The sequence below is a fragment of the Odocoileus virginianus genome, chromosome 31 (genome assembly GCF_023699985.2).
Source record: "Odocoileus virginianus isolate 20LAN1187 ecotype Illinois chromosome 31, Ovbor_1.2, whole genome shotgun sequence".
NCBI classification, from domain to species: Eukaryota; Metazoa; Chordata; class Mammalia; order Artiodactyla; family Cervidae; genus Odocoileus; species Odocoileus virginianus.
Window position 1 is genome coordinate 36,757,353 of NC_069704.1, and position 22,218 is coordinate 36,779,570.

General features: G+C 41.2%; 1 long non-coding RNA gene across 1 annotated transcript in view; it reads right to left on the minus strand.

Moving 5' to 3' along the window:
• LOC139032464 (uncharacterized) overlaps positions 1-19,816 on the minus strand; it is a 46,095-nt gene extending 26,279 nt beyond the window's left edge. Inside the window, exon 1 of the long non-coding RNA XR_011485016.1 lies at positions 19,376-19,816. This is a non-coding gene — a long non-coding RNA (uncharacterized lncRNA). The remainder of the gene's footprint in view (positions 1-19,375) is intronic.
• Positions 19,817-22,218: the final 2,402 nt, after the last annotated feature.

Consider the following 22,218-nt stretch of genomic DNA (forward strand, 5'->3'; position numbering starts at 1 on the left):
GAAAAATCTGGGGACTATCATTTGGTTCCCCAAAAGTGAGAAAATTTTAATTTAATAAGAACGTTTTTCTTACAAGACTTACAAACTGACTTTCAAATGATAGCAATTGTGAAAAGAAAACTTCAAATTGTGTAAATCATGGCTTCATTGTTGGAATAAAAGGACAGACTGCTAAAGCGAATCCTTTGAGAGAAAGCACTTATCTAAGTGAATAACCTCTGATTTGTTGTTGTTTAGTCACTCAGTCGTGTCTGATTCTTTTGTGACCCCATGGACTGTAGCACACCAGGCTCCTCTGTCCATGGGATATTCCAGGCAAGAAGAGTGGGTTGCCATTTCTTCCTCCAGGGGATCTTCCCAACCCAGGGACCAAACTCAAGTCTCCTGCATTGCAGGCAGATTCTCTAACGCTGAGCCACTGGGAAAGCGCATTATAAATTAGTCCCATTGCTTAAGGAAGTAGTGTTAAGTGGAAAAAACACATATTGTGTGTTTCAGATACACCTGAGTTTGAAGCTCAGGTCTGCCCATAATACTTATGTCACCATAGAAGACATACCTAATGTCTTTGATCATAAGCTTTCTCATCTGTAAAATGGGAATCAAGAGGCATTTCATGCAAGAGGAAATATGCATAGTCAAGGAGCCTGGTGGGCTACAGTACATGGGGTCACAAAGAGTTGGACATTCCTGAAGCAACTCAGCATGTACACATGCATAATCAAAAAACATGTGAATATCATCACCATCATCTTGCTCAGGGTAATGCAAATCAAGATTACAGTGAAAAGCTGTTTTGCACCAGTTTGGAAAGAAATAAATATAAAAGTCTGACAATATCAAGCATTAGAGAGCATGGGAAACCATTGCATTTTTTTATATATATATTTATTTGTTTGGCTGCCCTGGGTCTTAGTTGCGGTATGCTGGATCTTTCATCTTCATTGCAGGATGTGGGAGCTTTAGTTGAAGCCTGCAAACTCTTAGTTGCGGTATATGGGATCTACTTCCCTGACCGGAGATCAAACCTGGACGCCCTGCACTGGGAGCCCAGAGTTGTACCCACTGGACCACCAGGGAAGTCCCCACTATTGTATTTCTTATCGATTACCCACATACAAAAATTGGTGCAACTACATTGAAACACAGTTAGCCTCGATATTCTATAGCTGGAAGTCTGTATACTCTGTGACTCAGAAATCCCACTCCTAAGAACACATATGAGAGAAAGATTGTCCCATGTACCACAGGAGACACACACAAAAATGTTCAAGGCCACATCATTCACAAACATAAAATCCAAGAGACCATCCGAATGCCCACCAACTGGAGAATGGATAAACAGTGATGTGTTCAGACGACAGCATAGAATACAGCAGATAAAATGAAAGAAACATAGTTGACCCGCAATATGGATGAATCTTAGCATAATGATATTGGCTATAAAAAGCCAACTTCAATTGTTTTGAAAAAGACAAGCCACTTTCTATGGAAGTTGCAATAGTTGAATCAATAGCAAATAGCATAATAAATACTAAGGAAATAAGAAACTAAAAATTCCCATTACACAAAAATTTTTATCTGTGACTAATCAGGAGTATGGAATTAACAGATACACACTACTATATATAAAGCTGGGATTTCCCTGGTGGTCCAGTGGTTAAGACTACGCACTCCCAATGGAGGGGACCTGGCTACAATTCCTGGTGAGGGAACTAAGATATGTCACATATGTCACACAATGTGGCAATAATAATAATAATAAAATAGCTAAACAACAAGGACTTACTGTATAGCACAGGGAACTATGTTCAGTTAGGGTTAGTATTTTTCAGTAAATTATCTTTCAGTAAACTAAAATGGAAAAGAATTTGAAAAATAATATGCACACATATATATACATATAAACATATGAAAAGGAAGTGAAAGTTTTTTTCACTCAGTCATATCTGACTCTTTGTGACCCCATGGACTGTAGCCCACCAGGCTCCTCTATCCATGGAATTCTCCAGGCAAGAATACTGGAGTGGGTTGTCGTTTCCTTCTCCAGGGGATCTTCCCAACCCAGGGATCGAACTTGGGTCTCCTGTATTGCAGACAGATTCTTTACCATTTGAGTCCCCAGGGAAGCCCATACACATATAAAAAGACTGAATCACTTTGCTCTACACCTGAAACTAACACAATATTGTAAATCAACTATACCTCAACTTAAAAAGACAAGAATTTAATATTCATATCTGTGAGTAAGAATTAAATATTCATTTTTGTTTTTTTTTTAAATACTCATTTTTGTCATTGTAGAGTTTTAAGATTCAAAGAAAGTACACTAAACTACGGCAACTCCAAAGGGCTCAGATCAATTAGTACAGATCAAGACCCATAAAGAGTAGAATATAGGATGGACTAAAGATAAATGGCTGCATGTGGAATCAATGGTGATTCAGAGACTAGAAACATTCAGGCACCTGTGAGGAAAGAGGGGAGCTTGGTTTTACTGCAGAAGACGACTGTGAAATTAGGAAGGAGTGACGCACCCACTGCCCCTACCCCCAGCAAAGGGAAGGAAGTGGACCAAGGGACACTGCAGGCCAGAGATGCCGAGTTACCCTTCTGTAAATGGGATGGGGTGGCCCCGGCACAGAGCCTGGACCACTGCCACACTCGCTCTCTCTCCCTCTCTCGCTCTCTCTCTCTCTCTCACACACACACTCTCTCTCTCTCTCATTCTCTCTCTCTCTCACACACACACACTCTCTCTCTCCTTCTCTCTCTCTCTCTCACATACACACACTCTCTCTCTTTCTCTCCCTCTCTTGCTCTCTCTCACACACATGCAAACTCTTTCCTTCTCTCTCCTCTCTCTCTCTCACACACACAGTCTCCTTCTCTCCCTCTCTCCCTCTCTCTCTCACACACACACTCTCTCCCTCTCTCTCTCACACACACACAGTCTCCTTCTCTCCCTCTCTCCCTCTCTCTCTCACTCTCTCTCCCTCTCTCTCTCTCTCTCTCTCTCACACACACATACTCTCTCTCTCTCTCTCTCTCTCCCTCTCTCTCTCACACACACACACACACACTCTCTCTCTCTCTCTCCTTCTCTCTCCTCTCTCTCTCTCTCACACACACTCTCCTTCTCTCCCTCTCTCCCTCTCTCTCTCTCACACACACACTCTCTCTCTCTCCCTCTCTCTCTCTCTCACACACACACACACTCTCTCTCTCTCTCACACACATAATCCAACTTTCTAGATGGCCCCCAAGCAGAATAAAGTCTGCCAGAAGAAGTTCATGTTTCTGAAAACGAGAAAAGTGCACTATGATATTTTATTTCTTCAAGATAGTCCCCAGTGGATATGGAAACTATTTCAGTCACTAATTCAGTCTCCCAATCAGTTTTGTGATATGTTTACTGGTTATTTATTATAAAAATATCACTACTCAATGAGATGAACTAAGACATATAAGGAAGGGAGTACAGAGCCTGATTCACCATAGGAGCAACAACAGATAGAAGGAGAGAGGAAGGAATCTTCACATTCCACTAGTAAGAGAGGGAGCTGATTTAATCTCTTTGGAAGATGGTTTGTCTTTATCTAATAAGTTTATGCTGCATACACCCTATGACCCCAAAATTCCACTCCTAAGTAAACACTCTAAAATATGCACAATATTCTATATATGTATCATATTTTACCACTTAAAAAAAAGTATTTATTGCTTTCTAGCTAGCATTGAGAAATTCACAAATAAATGGAAAACATTGTGTCTGGCATCGAAAGACATAGATGGATGGCTGAGGAGTCATGATAAAATATCTAGATGTCTCCATGTCATGTTTTCTTCCAGGGACTTATCTCTGATGCCTCTCATTCTCTAAAAACTCAAGTCTCCATCTGTTGAACCCCTGCCATACTTTATACCTCTTCCTATGTTTTCATGTCTCCTTATTAGACAGTGAGTTCTTCAAGAAAAATATTTATTTATTTATTTATTTAATTTGTTTTTATTTTTATTGGGCTCTAGGGGATGTGATGGGGAATACCTCTGTAAGTTATGTCCCACTAGGAAGATGTCCATTCTAACTGTCCTGGGATAGCTTTCGGAGCTTTTTCTTTTTCTTGGATCCACTGCTCTTGCTGGCAGCAGCCTCTTCAGGTCCACTGCTGAGTGGCTCCTCCTTGCAAGAAAAAGACTTGTATCTCTTTCATTTTTGCATCCTCTGCTGAGTGCAGTGCACTTGCTGGATATCTGTAGCGGGCAGGGCAGAGCCTACAAACTGAAAGGAAGAACAAAGCTGGTGGAACACATAAAGCCAGGCAGGAAGACTTGATTCTTGAGGAAGTAAGAACCAGTTGTTATTTTCTTATTCTTTTTAATTCACGTGAAGATCCCAGTTTTAGAAAGGAAAACCTGCAAACTCTAGTTCTGCATGCAGTGGGAACTCTTCCTTACTAAAAGATCTAAATTGTACAGTTAGCGCAGTTCTGAAACTACTGATAAAAGCTACTCAAACACTTAGATTTGCTCTTTTGCCTGGGGCAGGGGGTTGGTGTGACGGGGGTCTCAAGGAGAGGTTCAGCCAAGGAGAAATGCAACTGTTACTAAGGCATCAACAGAGTACTTTAAAATACAGAAGTGACGGTCTTAGAAGTACAACTTTTGGTTCTGTCATGTAAGCACAGGACCCAAGTTCTTACATTAAATTATTGGACCCAAGACTCAAAAGGTTGAAAACTCCAAAGACTTCCCTGGTGAGCCAGTGGCTAAGACTCCATGCTACCAATGCAAGGGTTCAATCCCCGGTCAGAGAACTAAGATCCCACACACTGCATAGTGCAGCTCCCCACCCCAAAAAAAGTTAAAACTTCAGAATTGGTGAGACTGGGTTTTGTTCACAGAACCAGGTAATATTTTTCAGTTATTTAAGTGGTTATTTGGACATCAGGTAGACTTAAGCATTAATAGTTTAGACCTTCTGCACTCTTGAATTAATGCATTCAGTGCCTAGAAAAACTAATAACTTTAAGCTATTATGCTAATGCCAGTAACACCACAGAGAGACGCCAACCTCTGAGGGATATGCTGACCCATAATTTTGGTCATCTCTCTGCCATTGTTCTCTCTGAAAACTTTCTCATTACTTTTCTGTCTCTTTAGATACCCGTGGACTCTTGATGCAGCTTTCTTAACTCTATAGCTTTTTTCTTTTCATTTATTACATTCATAAAAGAAAGATAAAGCAGCCCTCCATAATTGAATCCTGCATTAACAACAAAAAAAAAGAGATGGAATTATGGAAAAGCAGAGAAGATGAGAAATAAGCAAAGTGTCCGAACAAATGGTTGAAATCATGGGCAATTTTCCAGCTTGATTTATGCCGTTCTTAATTGCCAGTTCCCAGGAGCCTCTTCTGCTTGTTCTTAAATAGGAGAGAGAATGATCTATGCTTAGACCCAGAGTGAACTTGAAATAATGGATGGTACGGGCATTCAACAACAATGATCTGTGTGTATGTGAAGGAACTGACTCTGGCCTGGGCTGAAAACTTAGCTCAGTCAGTTTGTAACTTCCATAAAAGCCAGAGCCCACACTCCGTGTGCATTTAAATGCCACAGTGTCGCTTCACCTATTTTCAAGGATGACATTTGTTGTAAATTCTTTGTCCTGAAATTCATTGAAAATGTTTCCCACTTCAATGCAAAACCAAGGGAGAAACACATTTGGAGGTCATCATTCAACTCTGGGAGCTTCCCAGGTGGCTGAGTGGTAAAGAATCCACCTGCCAATATAGGGGACAGTGGTTCGATTTCTGGGTCAGGAAGATCCCCTGGAGGAGGAAATGACAAACCATTCCAATATTCTTGCCTGGGAAATCCCATGGACTGAGGAGCTTGGCAAGCTACAGTCCACAGGGTCGTGAAGAGTCAGACACGACTGAACACACACTGAGTGACCCCATGGACTGTAGCCCACCAGGCTCCTCTGTCCATGGGATTCTCCAGGCAAGAATACTGGAGTGGGTTGCCATTTCCTTCTCCTTGGGATCTTCCCAACCCAGGGATCAAACCCAAGTATCCCACATTGCAGGCAGACTCTTTACCATCTGAGCCGCAAGGGAAGCCGAGCACACACACACAAATTCAACTCTGAGGTGTGGTAGTAGCATGTGTCACCTTATGTAAAAGTTAAATTTCTTATGAAGAAAACTGCAACCAAGTAAAAACATATCCCCTCTTCTCCTGTGACACAGAGATAGCCGCTGTTACCTGGTTCATGAGTGTTATTCCAGTGCATTGTAGATGAGGGTGTTGTTATGCACTGAAAGTGTATTCTTCCAAAACTCATGTGTTGAAGTCGTCATTCCCAGTGTGAGGCTATTAGAAGGTGGGCCCTCTGGGAGAGGAGTTAGGGTGTGGGGCCCCCACAATGAGATTAGCATCTTCACAAGAAGAGGAGGAGATCATAGCTCTCTTTTCCTCTCTCCTCGTGTTGCACACAGATGAGATCAGGTGAAGACACAGCACGAAGGCAGCTGTCTACAGGCCGGAACCCAGGTTTCACCAGGGGCCAAATCAGCCAGAACCTTGATCTTGGACTTTTGGACACCAGAACTGTAAGAAACACATTTCTGTTGTTTAAACCACCCAGTCTATGGTATGTTGTTATAGCACCCTGAGCAGACTAAAACAGGTATATATTTTTTTAATATGGACCAAAATTTTTCCATCCCTGTTAGTCCCAGCCTTCTTTCTTGGCTGACTTTGCCCAGATATGAAATGATCTATAAAGAGAGAAAGATATGTCTGACAGATGCCCCTCTCTGTAGCAGAGTGGTTAAAAGAAAGGCTCTAGCCTGTCTGCATTCAAATTTAACATTCACTAGCTCTGTGACATTACGCAAGCTACTTAACCTCTCTGTGCCTCAATTTCCTCAACTAAAATACAATGCGTACTGTGCCTTTTTATCCTGTTCATACTTTGGCCACCTGATAAGAGCCAACTCATTGGAAAAGACCCTGATGCTGGGAAAGATTGAAGGCAAAAGGAGAAGGGGGTGGCAGAGGGTTAGATGATTAGATAGCATTACCGATCCAATGGATATGAATTTGAGCAAACTCTGGGAGATAGTGAAGTACAGGGAAGCCTGGTGTGCTGCAGTCCACGGGGTTGCAAAGAGTCTGATATGATTTAGCCACTGAACAACTGTGCCTACTTCAAAGGGTTCTTGTAGGGATTAAATTAGTAAATTTATTATTGTTGTTCAGGTGCTCAGTCATGTCCAACTCTTTGCAACCCCATGGACTGCAGCACGCCAGGCCTCCCTGCCCCTCATCATCTCCTTGAGTTTGCCCGAATTCATGTCCATTGAATTGGCCATGCCACACAATCATCTCATCCTCTGCCACATATTAGTAAATATGCATATAGTATTCAGAACATGTTATATGGCAATCACTCTACAACAAGTGAGAATAGTGGCCACTATTCTTATTAACTACAATGGAGTTATTGGATGGAGCACCACCAGCATGAGGCTAAAACTTGAGGAGGAGACAAAGAAGAGTATGAGCAGAAAAGAAGAGGAAGAGATACTGGGGTCGGGGGTGGGGGTGGGTGTACTCAAGGCAGCCACCTGACACCACAAAGACTAACAAGCAATGTGAAAGGAAAATTGTCCTAAGTCCAGCCTGGAGCAGGGCTTTTTGATATGATGTAATTCAAAACTCATTCTGAAAAGAAATTTCTGATCAAATGCTTGAGCAATTTTCTGATAGACCTTAATGGGACTAAGACTTGTTCTGGGAAACCATGCTTTGCACTGTCAGTCAAGAGTCTAGAGGTCAGGCAACCCTGGGTGCAGGGTAAAGTCCTGGGTTATCTCAGTGTAATCATTAATAGTGTGCCCATGCTCTCTCAAACTATGCCAGCTGGGACAATAAACCCTTTGGACAAGTATTCCTTTCTTTTTATCTAGCATAACATTTTGTGTATAGTTTAACAATGATTAACTAACCATTCTTTTTTCCTTTAAATGTGTCTCCCAAAAATGAAATCTTAGAATATCTTAATTAACCTTTTCCTTTCAGCAAGATTAAAATAAAACTCTGATTCAAGATCTTAACTAAGTTGTCAGAAAAATATATTTACTTAAAACAACTTGGTAGGTAAGAGAAATGGTATCTGGTCTCATCTTCCTGTATACTTGTGATCTGTTGGAATTAAGCTTATTAACAGCAATGAACAACTGGAATTTGGAACTAAAAATGCAATAGTATTTACAATAGCACTAAAAAAAGTGAAATACTTAGGTATAATTCTAAAAAATATATATATATATATATAATACAAGACCTATAGAAAAAAACTGTAAAACTCTGGTGAAAGAAATCTCAAAGGAGCTAAATATTAACAATTGGAGAGATATTTCATGTTGGTGAATAGATCCACTATTGTCAAGAGGTCAGTTCTTCCTAACTTTATCTATAGATTTAACGCTGCTGCTGCTAAGTCGCTTCAGTCATGTTCGACGCTGTGCGACCCCATAGACAGAAGCCCACCAGGCTCCTCCATCCCTGGGATTCTCCAGGCAAGAACACTGGAGTGGGTTGCCATTTCCTTCTCCAATGCATGAAAGTGAAAAGTGAAAGTGAAGTCGCCCAGTCGTGTCCGACTTAGTGACCCCATGGACTGCAGCCCACCAAGCTCTTCGGTCCATGGGATTTTCCAGGCAAGAGTACTGGAGTGGGGTGCCATTGCCTTCTCTGATAGATTTAATGCAACACCAAGCAAAATCTCAGAAAGCTACTTTGTGAATATTGATGAATTGATTCTCAATTTTATGTGGTGAGGCAACAAACATAACATAACCAACACAGTGTTGAAGGAGAAGAACCAAGTTGGAGGGCTGACACTACTTGACTTTATGATTTACTAAAAACTACAGTAATCCAAACTGTGGGGTGTTGGTGAAAGAACAAATAGATTAATGGAACAGAAAAGAGAGCCCAGAAATAGACTCACATAATTATGGTCAATTGATCTTTGACGAAGAGCAAAGGTAATTCAATGAAGTAAGATGGTCTTTTCAACAAATGAAGATGAAACTAATGGACTTGCATATGCAAAAAAAAAACACAAAAACAACATCTGGAGAGACATCTTTCATAAAAATTAGCTCATATGGTTAATAGACCTAAATGTGAAACACAAAGCTATAAAACTCGCAGGAAATAACATAGGAGAAAGTCTAGGTGACCTTGGGTTTGGTGATGACTTCTGAGATACAACACAAAAAAACACAATCCATGGAAGAAAAATATTGATGATTTAATGTCATTAAAATTAAAAAATTCTGCTCTGTGAAAGGTATTGTTCAGAGACAGAAATAAGTCACAGACTGGGAGAAAATATTTGCAAAAAAATATTTGATAAGGGATGTGATCCAAAATATACAAAGAAATCTTAAAACTCAACAGTAAAAAAACAAGCACCAAATTAAGAAATGGGCAACAGACATCTCATCAAAGAAAATATACAGATGGTAAATAAGCATATGAAGAGATGCTCAACATCATATGCCATTATTGAACTGCAAATCAGTTAGATCAATAAGGTACCACTAACATACCTATCAAAGTGGCCCAAATCCAAAACACTAAAACACCAATGCTGGCAAAGATGTGGAACAACAGGAAATTTCATTCATTGTTGATGAGGATAAAAATGGTACATACACTTTTGAAGACAGTTTGGTGGTTTCTTACAAAACTAAACACACTCTTACCATACAATATAGTAATCACACTCCTTGGTACTTATCCAAAGGAGCGGAAAATATGTCTACCCAAAAACCTGCCGAAACTTGGAGTCAACCAAAATGTCCTCCAATAAATGAATGAATAAACAAATTGTGGTATATCCAGACAATGGATTATTATTCAGCAATTAAAAGAAATGAGCTATTAAGCCACAAAAAGATGAGGAAACTTAGATGCATATTGCTAAGTGAAAGAAGCCTATCTGAAAAGCTACATTGTTGTATGATTACAACGATATGGCATTCTGGAAAAGCCAAAACTATCGAAACAGCAAAAAGATGAGTAATTGCCAGGGGTTCAGGGAGAAGGAGCAAAGGAGGAATAAGTGGAGGACAGGAGATCTGAGGGCAGTGAAGCTATTCTGCGTGATCCCATAATTACAGACACATGATGTTACAAGTTTGTCAAAACTCATAGACTCTAAACAGAAGAAGTGAACCCTGATGTAAGCTATGGATTTTATTTAATAATAAAATATTAATATTGGCTAATCAAAAAAAAATATTGGCTAATCAGTTGTAACAAATGTACCACACTAATGGAAATTGTTAATAATAAGGTAAATTGAGGCATTGGGGTGAATGGACATGAGAACTATTTATGATTTCTGTTCATTTTTCTATGAATTAATAGTACTCTAAAAAATAGTCTAGAGTATTCCCTGGTGATCCAGTGGTTAAAATTCAGTACTTTCACTGCTGTGACCTGGGTTCAATCCCTGGTCAGGGAACTGAGATCCCACAAGATGCATGGCATAGCAAAATATAAGTTAAAAAATTTTTTAATAAAATCAAAAACAGTCTATTAATTTATTTTTGTTTTCTTTCTGACAATAAACTGTGCCTGCACACCCTTCCAGATTATTTTTTACATAAATGAAAAATTAAGTGAACAACAAAGATTCATGTCATCAACATTCTTTTGTAAAGTTTCTCTTTTTTGTAACTTTATTATGAGGATTTTTCCAAGCTACTAAATATTCTACAACATTATTTAAGCTATACTGATTTCCATTCATAACTGTGATAAGTGATTAAACAAATTTCCTATTTTAGATATTTACATTGGTGCCAACAGCTGGTAAAAAAAAAAAGAAAAGAGTAACACTGTGATTATATTCTTTCAATTACATTCTTTCAAGCATGAGTGATTCTTTAGTTAGGATAAACTCCTAAAAGCAAAATTATTTGAAAAACTCATACACAGAGTTAAGGTTTTTTATATTCATTGCCAAATTTTGCTCCAAAAAGGTCACAGTTTTCACTTCCACCACTTGTTGTCTTGCCAGATTGAGTACTATCATTATGTAAAATCAATTAACATAAATGAGGTAAACATATCTAATTATTATTAATTTTAATTTCTATTTTACTACTAATGAGCATAAATATATTTTAATATGTCTTTGGCCATTTAGAAGTCCTTATGATTTTATAGAAAGGTCAATGGTAAAGAATCCACCTGCCAAGTAGGGGATGCAGGTCCAACCCCTAGGTTGGGAAGATCCCCTGGAGGAGGAAATGGCAGCCCACTCCAGTATTCTTGCCTGGGAAATTCTGTGGACAGAGTAGTCTGGCAGGCTACAGTCAATGGGGTGCAAAGAATCAGACATGTCCTAGCAACTAAAGAACAACAAAAATTGTTTAATTAGTCACTGTATTAAAGGAAATGAAGGCTAGGGACCCAGTTTTATTAAAAAAGAAAAAAACTAAATCTCTAAATCTAGAGGCCCACATATTTAAAAAATACTGGCAATTAAAGAATGCTTTTAAGTAGAAGAAAACTGGTGATATTAATTTTCTTTAAACAAAACTTTTATAATTTCTGACTTTGTTAGTAGCTATCTACTGACTGAAAAGCAAAGCATAGTACTTGTAAACCGTGTCTGTCTAACTTGGGAAGGACCAGAAACAGTAATCAATACGATGCCTGCTGCTGCTGAGTCACTCAGTCCTGTCCGACTCCGTGTGAGCCCATGGGCTGCCTCCCACCAGGCTTCTCTGTCCATGGGATTCTCCAGGCAAGAAACTAGAGAGGGTTGCCATGCCCTCCTCCAGGGATCTTCCTGACCCACAGAGCGAACCCGGGTCTCCAGCACTGCGGGCAGATTCTTTACCACTGAGTCACCAGGGAAGCCCATATGATACTTATGAACATTTTAATACAATGCAATGCAATATGTTTTATATAATTTTAATGAATTTTCTCTTCAGAATGCCAATTATGGATTTAAATCTGTTCTCTCTAATACATATATATATATGTACACACACATATATATGGCCAATAACTAGAAGTGGTTAATTTTCCATTTCTTTACTATTTTAGCATGGTTACTAGAAAAATCTTAATTATATTCCTGGCTCACATTACATTTCTCTTCGATAGTGCTGGTTTGGGCTATAAACTCAAAAGTAATACAAGTTGACTAATGAAAGTATAGGCAGTTGTATCCATCAGTAATTAAAATTACTATTGGAATTTTTAAAAATTTTTTGATATCAGATGGAGATTTTTTTATATAAGATTTTGTTATACAGCACATGCATGTGTGCTCAGTCCCCAAGTCCCGGTGGACTGTAGCCCGCCAGGCTCCTCTGTACATGGGATTTCCCAGGCAAGAATACTGCAGTGGGCTGCCATTTCCTCCTCCAAGGGATCTTCCTGACCCAGGGATCAAACCCACGTCTCCTGTGTCTCCTGCCTTGGCAAGCAGATTCTTTACCACTGAGTCACCTGGGAAGCCCACATCTGGTCGAAAAGAATCGATATGCAGGAAGACAATAGAACAAAGCGAATGCCCAAAAGGATGAAGGCTACTTCTGAAATCCCACCATTTTCATTCCCCTGTACCATGGTGAGGTTGTGCTAATTGATTTGAATCAGGTATGTTTGCTGTGAAAAGCTGGCCTGGATCCTAAAGTCTGAAAACCATCACTCGGAGTGCAGTAGAATGATAAATCTTTCATTTACTTACTTTGAAACCCACCATCCTGCTACTAATAGGCTTACTGCCAAATCTGTAAAGTTTATGAAGGGAATGGAAGTTCAGCCGTAGATAAGAGATTGCCAATACATCTCTGAAAGATGGGGAGTAAACAGAAGTGGGTTACCAGGGAAGCCGAGCTGAGTGTGGATGACTTGGAAGCCAGCCCTGAAAGCCTCAGGCTTGCTCTGCAGACAAGCAGGATGTGACCAGAAACAGAGGCTTTACGGAAGGTTTGTGGACATAAACGTTCTCCACCCATCCGCCCTGACAACCGACACAAAGCAAGCAGAGAAAGTATAAGTAGGTGTCCCCAGTCTCCTCCCTAACACACCACCAGAAAAGACAGAAAAAAGAACAAAACATAAACTAGCGATACTCTTTTTAAAAATGAGGGACTTCTGACGTCCAGAGGTTAGGACTCTGCACCTCCACCGCAGGGTGTACGGGTTCGATCCCTGATCAAAGAACCAAGATCCTGCATGCCACACCTAGAAGTTGTCATGGCGCAGGGTGTGACCAAAAACATTAAAAAAAAATACACAAGCTGCCTGCTGCTCAGTCAACCAAGAATAAAGACACCATTTGCAGGGCACTTATGTAACGGCTTACCCTCTCTCTAGTTAGCAGGTCACCTCCAAATCAGTCATTTTATTGCCTTGTGTAGATGTAAACAAGCAGTCAGGCATTCAAGGAAAACCTACAACAGGAAAAAGAGAGACAGACAAAGATAGATGTACTAATGGCAAGATGTCATGGGACTAGCTTCCTTTTATCACACTTGCTCTGAACCATGAGCAAAACTACAAGTTTGCTTGCAAATTTCAGATAAACTGCTGGTGTTGCATCTCCAAAGATACACAGAAAGCCAAAACTGACAGTTTCCTGGGCACTTTCCTGGTGATTCAGTGGTTAAGACTCCTCGCTTCCAATGCAGGGGGTGCCAGCTTGGTCCCTGGTCAGGAATCTAAGATCCCAAATGCTGGATGGTTCAGCCAAAAAGAAAAAAAAATATTGAAAAAAGATTGACAGTTACTGTATATGGAGCCTGATAATAAACAATGTCAACCAATTAGAGTTTCCTACTAATATCTGAGGGGTTTCCCTGCTGGCACAGTCAGTAAAGAATCCACCTGTAATGCAGGAGATGCAGCTTTGATCCCTGGGTCTGGAAGATCCCCTGGAGGAGGGCATGGCAACCCACTCTAGTATTCTTTCCTGGAGAATCCCATGGACAGAGCAGCCTGGTGGGATACAGTCCATGGGGCTGTAAGAGCCAGGAGTGACTTAGCGACTAAGCCGGCACTAATATCTGTGACTACTACAACTTGAGAGCATGGTAGTTCACTACATACCTTAACATCCATTTCATCCTCTATGGAGGCAGTGTGGTACTTGTGAAATGTTTGCAAGAACTGGACTCTTGTTCAGTTGCTAGCTGCTGTTCATACTCTGAAGTTTGGGAGAAAACTAAACACTATTATTCAGAACTTGTTAGTAGAAAACAAAAGTGGTTTGGATGTACCTGTGTTGATATTTACACTCATTGGAGGAGGAGATGTTGTCTAACAAAGCTTCATTTCCCTTGCCTTAAGGCTCACATGCTCTACCATTTTAATTATAGGAAATAAACATGAGATGCTGGTGTGTATCCCTTCAAGGTTCAGGGAGAATTAAGCCTCCCCACTCCCATAATTAAGTTCATGTCCCAGGCAGGCACCTCAGTGCACATCAGAACTCCTAGACGAGAACAGAGGCAGACCACTCTTTGACATCACTTGTTGAAATAATCTTTTTTGAATTGGCCTTCTAAGGCAAAATAAATAAATTCAAAAATAGTGGTGGGTGGGAGCAAGAGTCACGAGGGAAGGGACATATGTAGACTTGTGGTTGATTCATGTTGTTGTATGACAGAAACCAACACAACATTGTAAAGCAATTATAATCCAGTTTAAAATAATTTTTTTTAAAAAAAGCAAAAATAAACAAGTGGGATCTAATTAAACTTAAAAGCTTTTGCACAGCAAAGGAAATCATTGATAAAACAAAAAGACAACCTACTGAACGGGAGAAAATATTTGTAGGTAATATGACCGATAAGGAGTTAATATCCAAGCTGTATAAACACTTCTCACAACTCAGTATATCATAAAAGCAAACACCAATTAAATATGCATAGAAGACCTCAGTAGACATTTTTCCAAAGAAGATATATAGATGGGCAACAGGGACATGAAAAAAAAATGCTCCTCAGTGCTAATCATCAGAGAAATGCAAATCAAAACCAAAATGAGATAGCATCATACTTGTTAAAATGGCTATCAGCAAAACATCTACAAGTAACAAAATTAACAAGGTTGTGGAGAAAGGGGAACTCTAGTACATTGCTGACGGGTACGTAAATTGGTGGAAAACAATATGGAGGTTCCTCAAAAAATAAAAATTGAACTACTATATTATTTAGCAATTCCACCTCTGGATATTTATCCAAAGAAAACAAAAACACCAATTCAAAAAAGGTATATATGCACTCCCATGTTTATTGCTGCATTATTTGCAATAGCCAAGATAGGGAAGCAGCCTGTGTCCATCAATAGATGAATGGATAAAGATATAAATATATATATTTTAATGGACTATACTTAGGTAAAAAAATCTTGCCATTTTCCACAACATGGATGAACCTAGAAAGTATTATGCTAAATGAAATAAATCAGAGGAAAACAAATACCATATGATTTCACTTATATGTGGAATTAAGTTTAAAAAAAAAAGAGGACCCCAAATAGCTATACAAACTCAACAAAACAGGACAGAGTAATAGGTACAGAAAAGAACCTAGTGGTTACCATGGGAGCCAGAGACAAAACAGGTGATTCAGCGGCACAAACTCCAGTTACAAAATGTAAGTCATGCCCTACGTTGCCCATCTAAGACTAATATAATATCGTAAACCAACCTTGTTCCCATTTTAAATTGTTTTTTGTCTGTGTCCTAGCCATCAAAAATGATGGCTGTACATTTCTACCAAAGCCCATTATTTTTAAGGGAAGCCAGAAAACGTATTCTATTGGCTCTTTCAATTCCTTTTTCCCCCTTTTTAGGAATTTATAAAGCTGCTCTATTTTGCTTTCAAAAATAGAACTTGAAGCAAGTAGCTGGTGTGTTTCTTTGACATTTTATAGAGAACTGTAGCAAACAAACTCTTGGATTTGCAGTTCAGTACTGGACATTCCGAGGTTTCTGCCAGTGCTCAGTATAGCTGTTGCTAAACCACATTCAATACAATGATGAAAACTTCATTAAGTTGGTGTAAACATCGCAATCAGGATACTAATCTGTTTATAGGAAGTGGACTTGTAGCAATTAGAATGAGTTCTCAGAAAGAAGAATTGAAAGGCGCAGTCTCCAGTGTCTTGATTATCATCTTGGAAAGCAAAAGGCACTTTTCAGAGGCTTCAGGCTACCTGAGGCCAGAAGGAATGCAATTCATGAGTCACCCCACCCTTGTAACTGCTAAGGAGAATATAGTAGTAGCTGTCATATTCTTTAAGAAATATCAATACATAGGGGCATGAATGCATGAGCATAAAACTTGGCTGCATTTCAACCCTGGGCCATACAGCATTAATTGAGAACTTGGCTGACACTGCTATCAGTGTCAAGAATCAGAATCCTTGTGTTATTAACAGAGTTCTCACAGGAAGGTCATAGAATTCACAGCAGACACTCCTTTAACACAAAGGGAAACTGCCTAAGAGAAAGTGTGGTGATCTGTATCCTTGACTCTGATCAACCCTTATCAAGTTAGAAAGGGCACAGACAGACACTATTCCCCAATAATGAACATTCAGAAATGACTCCCAAGTCCAAGTCCTACAGGACAGGTGCTACCGTATTCCCCAATAATTAGCATTCGGAAATGACCCCCAAGTCCAAGTCCTACAGGACAGGTGCTACCGGCGGCATATGTCTATGAAGCAGAGTAATGTTATATATTATAGTGTGCGTGCATGCATGCTAAGTTGCTGCAGTTTTCAACCCTATGGACTGTAGCCCACCAGGCTCCTCTGTCCATGGGATTCTCTAGGCAAGAATACTGGAGTGGGTTGCTATGCCCTCCTCCAGGGGATCTTCCCGATCAAGGGATCGAACCCATGTCTCTTAAGTCTACTGCACTGACAGGTGGGTTCTTTACCACTAACACTGCCTGGGAAGCCCATATTGTAGTATGCCGTACTATAATATATAGTTTATATACTATAGTATAGCTATATTATATATATATTATAATTATACTATATTATATATTCTAGTATAACTAATCTAATTATAGATTATAAGATAATCTAATTATAGATAATCTAATCTTAGTATAATATACTATAAAATATACATTATAGTTATACTATAATGTTAGTATACTGTAATACTATAAATATACTTTAATGTACTTTAATATTTTAGTATAAATTTCATTGCATTTCAGCTATAACCATATTCACCAAGGATAAAAACTTCCAAACACTGATTTCTCAAATCTTTCTTCAGTTGTAAGGATTCCATCTCAGATATCCCATGTGAATGTACTTCCCAAGAGCTAAGCAGAGGCTCATCGCTGATGAGAAGGAAGACTCTGTTCATACACTCTAATCTGAACTCACCACTGACTCGTGTTAATACTCATGGAAGTTCCCAACATCGGTCTGGATTTCTAGAACTAGAATCTAAGTTCTACTTGTAAGCTCTAGGACTCTACAATAGCAAACAATTCAGTGTTAGCTATTTGCCCATTTAAATGTCAAAACAAAAGTACTTGGGGCTTCCCAGGTGGCTCAGTGGTAAAGCATTCCACTAATGCAGGAGACGCAGGAGACAAGGGTTCAATCCCTGGGTTAGGAGGAGGTTCATTTCCCCTAGAGGAGGAAATGGCCACCCACTCCAGTCTTCTTACCTGGAAAATCCCATGGACAGAGGAGCCTGATGGGCTACAGTCCATGGGGTTGCAAAGAGCACATGTACTGATGTATCTAACGTAAAATTCGATGCCTTAGTAAGAAAACAGATGCAAGGCAGAGCTGAGAGACGGGCCCTATGGTCTCAACAGAGCGCGCTGGGATGCCCTCTTCAAAAGGAAAACAAGATGCTGCTCCTCTCATCTCGTACCACTGACAGAGACATGATAATGCTTGGTGGGTCTTTTTTATTTTAAACGGAACATATTATACTGAATATGCTATTTTGAAACATCAGGCTCCCAGTTTTGAGGGAGGCTCAGAGGCTGGTAGGATACCTGCAGCAGGCTCCAGAGTTAGATGCTGTGTCATTTAGGCCTTGTGACCCAGAAGATCCATGATGCGTGAGGTTTCTATGGAAACTGATGATGTGGTATGAAGCCTCTGACAAGCTTCAATAGGGGAATCACAGAGCAGAACCTTAAGGTTTAATAGCAAAGCCTTGCCCTCATCCACAGATTATTCTCCTTTTGAGAATAAGTCCTGGCCTTTTACTGGGCCTGACAGGCACTGAATACTCAGCCATGGGATGTCCTAGGGCCATGGGACTCCAGTGTTCTATCACGGACTGACGTTACCTGATGCCCTGTGTCATAATGGCAGGGATGCTGGAGCTCAGAGACGCACATTTCCCATCCAAGTACTAACCAGGCCTGACCCTGCTTAGCTTCCGAGATCAGACGAGATGGGGCGCGTTCAAGGGGGTATGGCCGTAGACAGAGACGCACATTTCCAGGTGGAAATGGTATTATACAGTCGGGCTCAAACAGGCTCAGAAGGCACAGGTAATTTGCATGAGCAGGTTTCTCAGACTCTCTGGCATCTCTTCCTGTTCACTCCATGTGCATGGCCTCACAGGATCGTTTAGGACTCGCTGATGGTGGAGAGAAAGGCCTCGCCCTCGTCACAGATGATGATGCATTCTGCATCACACACAAAGCGGAAATGGCATGCTGCTTACTAACCCAATCAGGAGTGCCCCTGATTGGACAGCAGGAAGAACTCTAATCAGAATATCTGTTCTTCTCTATAGAGAGGGAATCAGAAGCACAGGTCCACATTGATTCCTGGGGAGGGGCTGATGGTTTGGCAAGTGGTCAGAGACTTAGGGCCTTCCCAGATGGCACTAGTGGTAAAGAAACTGTCTGCCAATGCAGGAGACACAAGAGACATGAGTTTGAACCTGGGTTGGGAAGATCCCCTGGAGGAGAGCATGGCAACCCATTCCAGTAATTTTCCCTGGGAAATTCCATGGACAGAGGAGCCTGGTGGGGCTACAGTCCATAGGACAGCAAAGAGTCAGGCACAACTGAAGTGACTCAGCACATATGCACGCAGGGACTTAGAACAGGATTGGAAAACCGGTGATTAGAGTGATCTGGTGATAACGAGGTATGTGGATAGATCTCTGAGAATAAGCATGGAGTGTGGAGATACATGTGCCTGGTGTGAATGTTAACCACAGGACTCACTGCAGGGGAAGCTCTTAAAAACTAGGTGTAAGTGACCTAGGCTCTTTCCCAGGGACCCATTTCTCTCTGTGAACACACCTGTGCATGAGCTTCCCAGTTGGCACAGTGGTAAAGAATCCACTTGGGTTTGATCCCTGGGTTGGGAAGATCCCCTGGAGGAGGAATCGGCAACCCACTCCAGTATCCTTGCCTGGAGAATCCCATGGACAGAGGAGAATGGCGGGCTACCGTCCGTGGGGCTGCAGAGAGTTGAACATGACTTAGTGACCGAACACACAGGCGTGTACTTGGGCAGGAGTCTCTGGTGCCAGGAAGAGGAGCTCTCCTAGTTCAGGCTGCCACAACAAAACACCACACATGGGGCGGCTTAAACAACAGACATTTATTTTCCACAGTTCTGGAGGCTGGAAGTTCCAAGATCAAGATGCTGGCGGATTTGCTGTCTAGTGAGGGACCTCTTGCAAGCTGCAGATGGCCACCTTCTTGCATGTTCTCATATGGTGGAGAGAAAGAGCTCTCTCTCTGACTTCTTGCTGTTGTTTAGTCACTGAGTCATATCCAGCTCTTTGTGACCCCATGGACTGCAGCCCGCCAGGCTCCTCTGTCCGTGGGGTTCTCTGGGCATGAATACTTCAGTGGGTTGCCCTCTCCTCCTCCAGGGGATCTTCCCAACCCAGGGATCAAACCCACATCTCCTGCATTGGCAGGTGGATTGTTTAGCACTGAGCCACCAGGGAAACTCCCTAAGGAGTGGTAGGTAGCAGCTCCCTACAACATCTTTCTCTGTGTTGCCTTTTGGCTTTCTTGAGTTCTCTAACTCCTGTTTAGACAATTCTCTATATTAAATTTTCTCTGTTAAAACAATTTGATTTAGTTCCTGCTTTCCTGTCTGGATCCTCACAGATAATGAACAAAATACATAAACGTGGCTGCGAAACCACAAGGCAAGGTGAAAACAGTTGTTTCAATGTGCCAGGCTCATGGGTGCTTCTGTATCTTTCTCCAAATATTTCTAAAGTCCTGGTATGATTTGGTTTCGTAACTGTGCCCTTCCCGGAGGACAGCATGTACCCTACGTATGAGGGCCAGCCACTCCTATGCATAATGATAGGTAAGGAAACCAATTTATGTAACTCACTGGTAATTGCCAGATGGGAGGGGACAGAAGGCAAGGGCTGGGAGAAAAAGCAAACAGAACGCTGAAAGAGATGCTATCTAACAGAGGGGAGAAAAATGTTTTCTGATTACAGGAAAACAATCCCACAGTTCAGAAACAGAACATTGTTTTATTACATTAAAAGTTGTTGCTTTCTTTTCTTGCCTTGCTATTTGGAAGTAGTTGGGGTAACAAGTGAACTGGGGTACTCCCAGGAGAAACACACTGTGTTTCTGGAAGCATTCTCCTAGGGAGACTGAAGATCTGGTCATCACTGTCCTGGGAGCTGGACTGCAAGCATTATCGCCCTCTGCTGATGGGTGGCCAGTACCCTGTGTGTTTAGTGCCCCCTCCTGAAATTCATGTGCTGAAGTTCCCACCCCAGTACATCGGAACATGATTTTATTTGTTGACAGGGCCTTTAAAGAGGTAATTAAGTTTAAACGAGGTCATTAGGGTAGACCCTAATCCAACAAGACTTTTGTTCTTAAAAGAAGAGGAGATGAGGGGTTTCCCTGGTGGTCCAGTGACTAAGACTGCGCTTCCAAGGCAGGGTGCCCCGAGATCAATACCTGGTCAGGGAAATAGATCCCACATGCCACAACTAAAAATATATATATATATATTCCTCATGCTGCAACAAAGACCTGGCTCAGCTAAATAAATAAAAATAATGTAAAGAAAAAAAATTTTTTTAAAGAAAAGAAGAAAAGGAGATTAGGACACAGACACACACGGAAGGAAGACCATGTGAGGACACGGGGAGAAGACGGCTGTCTGCAAGCCAAGGGGAGCATCCTCAGGAGAAAGCTTGACACCTCGACCTTGGATTTCTAGTCTCCAGAACTGTGAGGAAATAAACATCCACTGTGTAAGGCCCCCAACCTGTGTGCATCGTTACAGCAGCCCCGTCAAACAAATATACCGGGTCCTTGACCACCTTGGTCATGGCACACACACCCCCACCCCAGCTTTGGCTCCACTCCAGAAAAGTGCATATCTTGTTACGACATAGGTCTGCACTCCCACACCTCTATCAGGTCTCCTTCAGTGGTGAATTGGGCTGGGCGATGACCTGCAAGAGCTCATCCATTCCTGGGCTGTCTCAAGGCCGATGCGCACTGGCCTTCTGAAGAATAAGGCGCAGGAGGCCATGTGGCATTGAGGGAAGAGCCCCAGCTCTGAGTCAGGCAGGTCTGGTTCCAATCCCAATCACAGCACTCATTGCATGAGAAAGCAAATCAAATTCCTTACAGTTTCTTTCTCTGTAAAATTAGGATAATGGTATTTATCTCATTGTTATGGACTGAAAGTTTCTCTATCTCAAATTCATGTGTTGGAGCCATAACCTCCAGGGTGGCTGTATTTGGAGATGGAACCACTAAGGAAGTAATTAAGGTTTGTTGTTGGTCCGTCACTAAGTCATGTCCAACTCTTTGGGACCCCATGGACTGCAGCACACCAGGCTTCCCTGTCTTCCACTGTCTCCGGAGTTTGCCCAAACTCATGTCCATTGAGTTGGCGATACCATCCAACCATCTCACCTTCTGTCACCCCCTTCTCCTCCTGCACTCAATCTTTCCCAGCATCAGGGTCATTTCCAATGAATCGGCTGATTGCATCAGGTGGTCAAAGTATTGGAGCTTCAGCTTCAGTATCAGTCCTTCCAATGAATAGTCAGGACTGATTTCCTTTCGGATTGACTGGTTGGATCTCCTTGCTGTGTAAGGGACTCTCAAGAATCTTCTCCGACACCACAATCCAA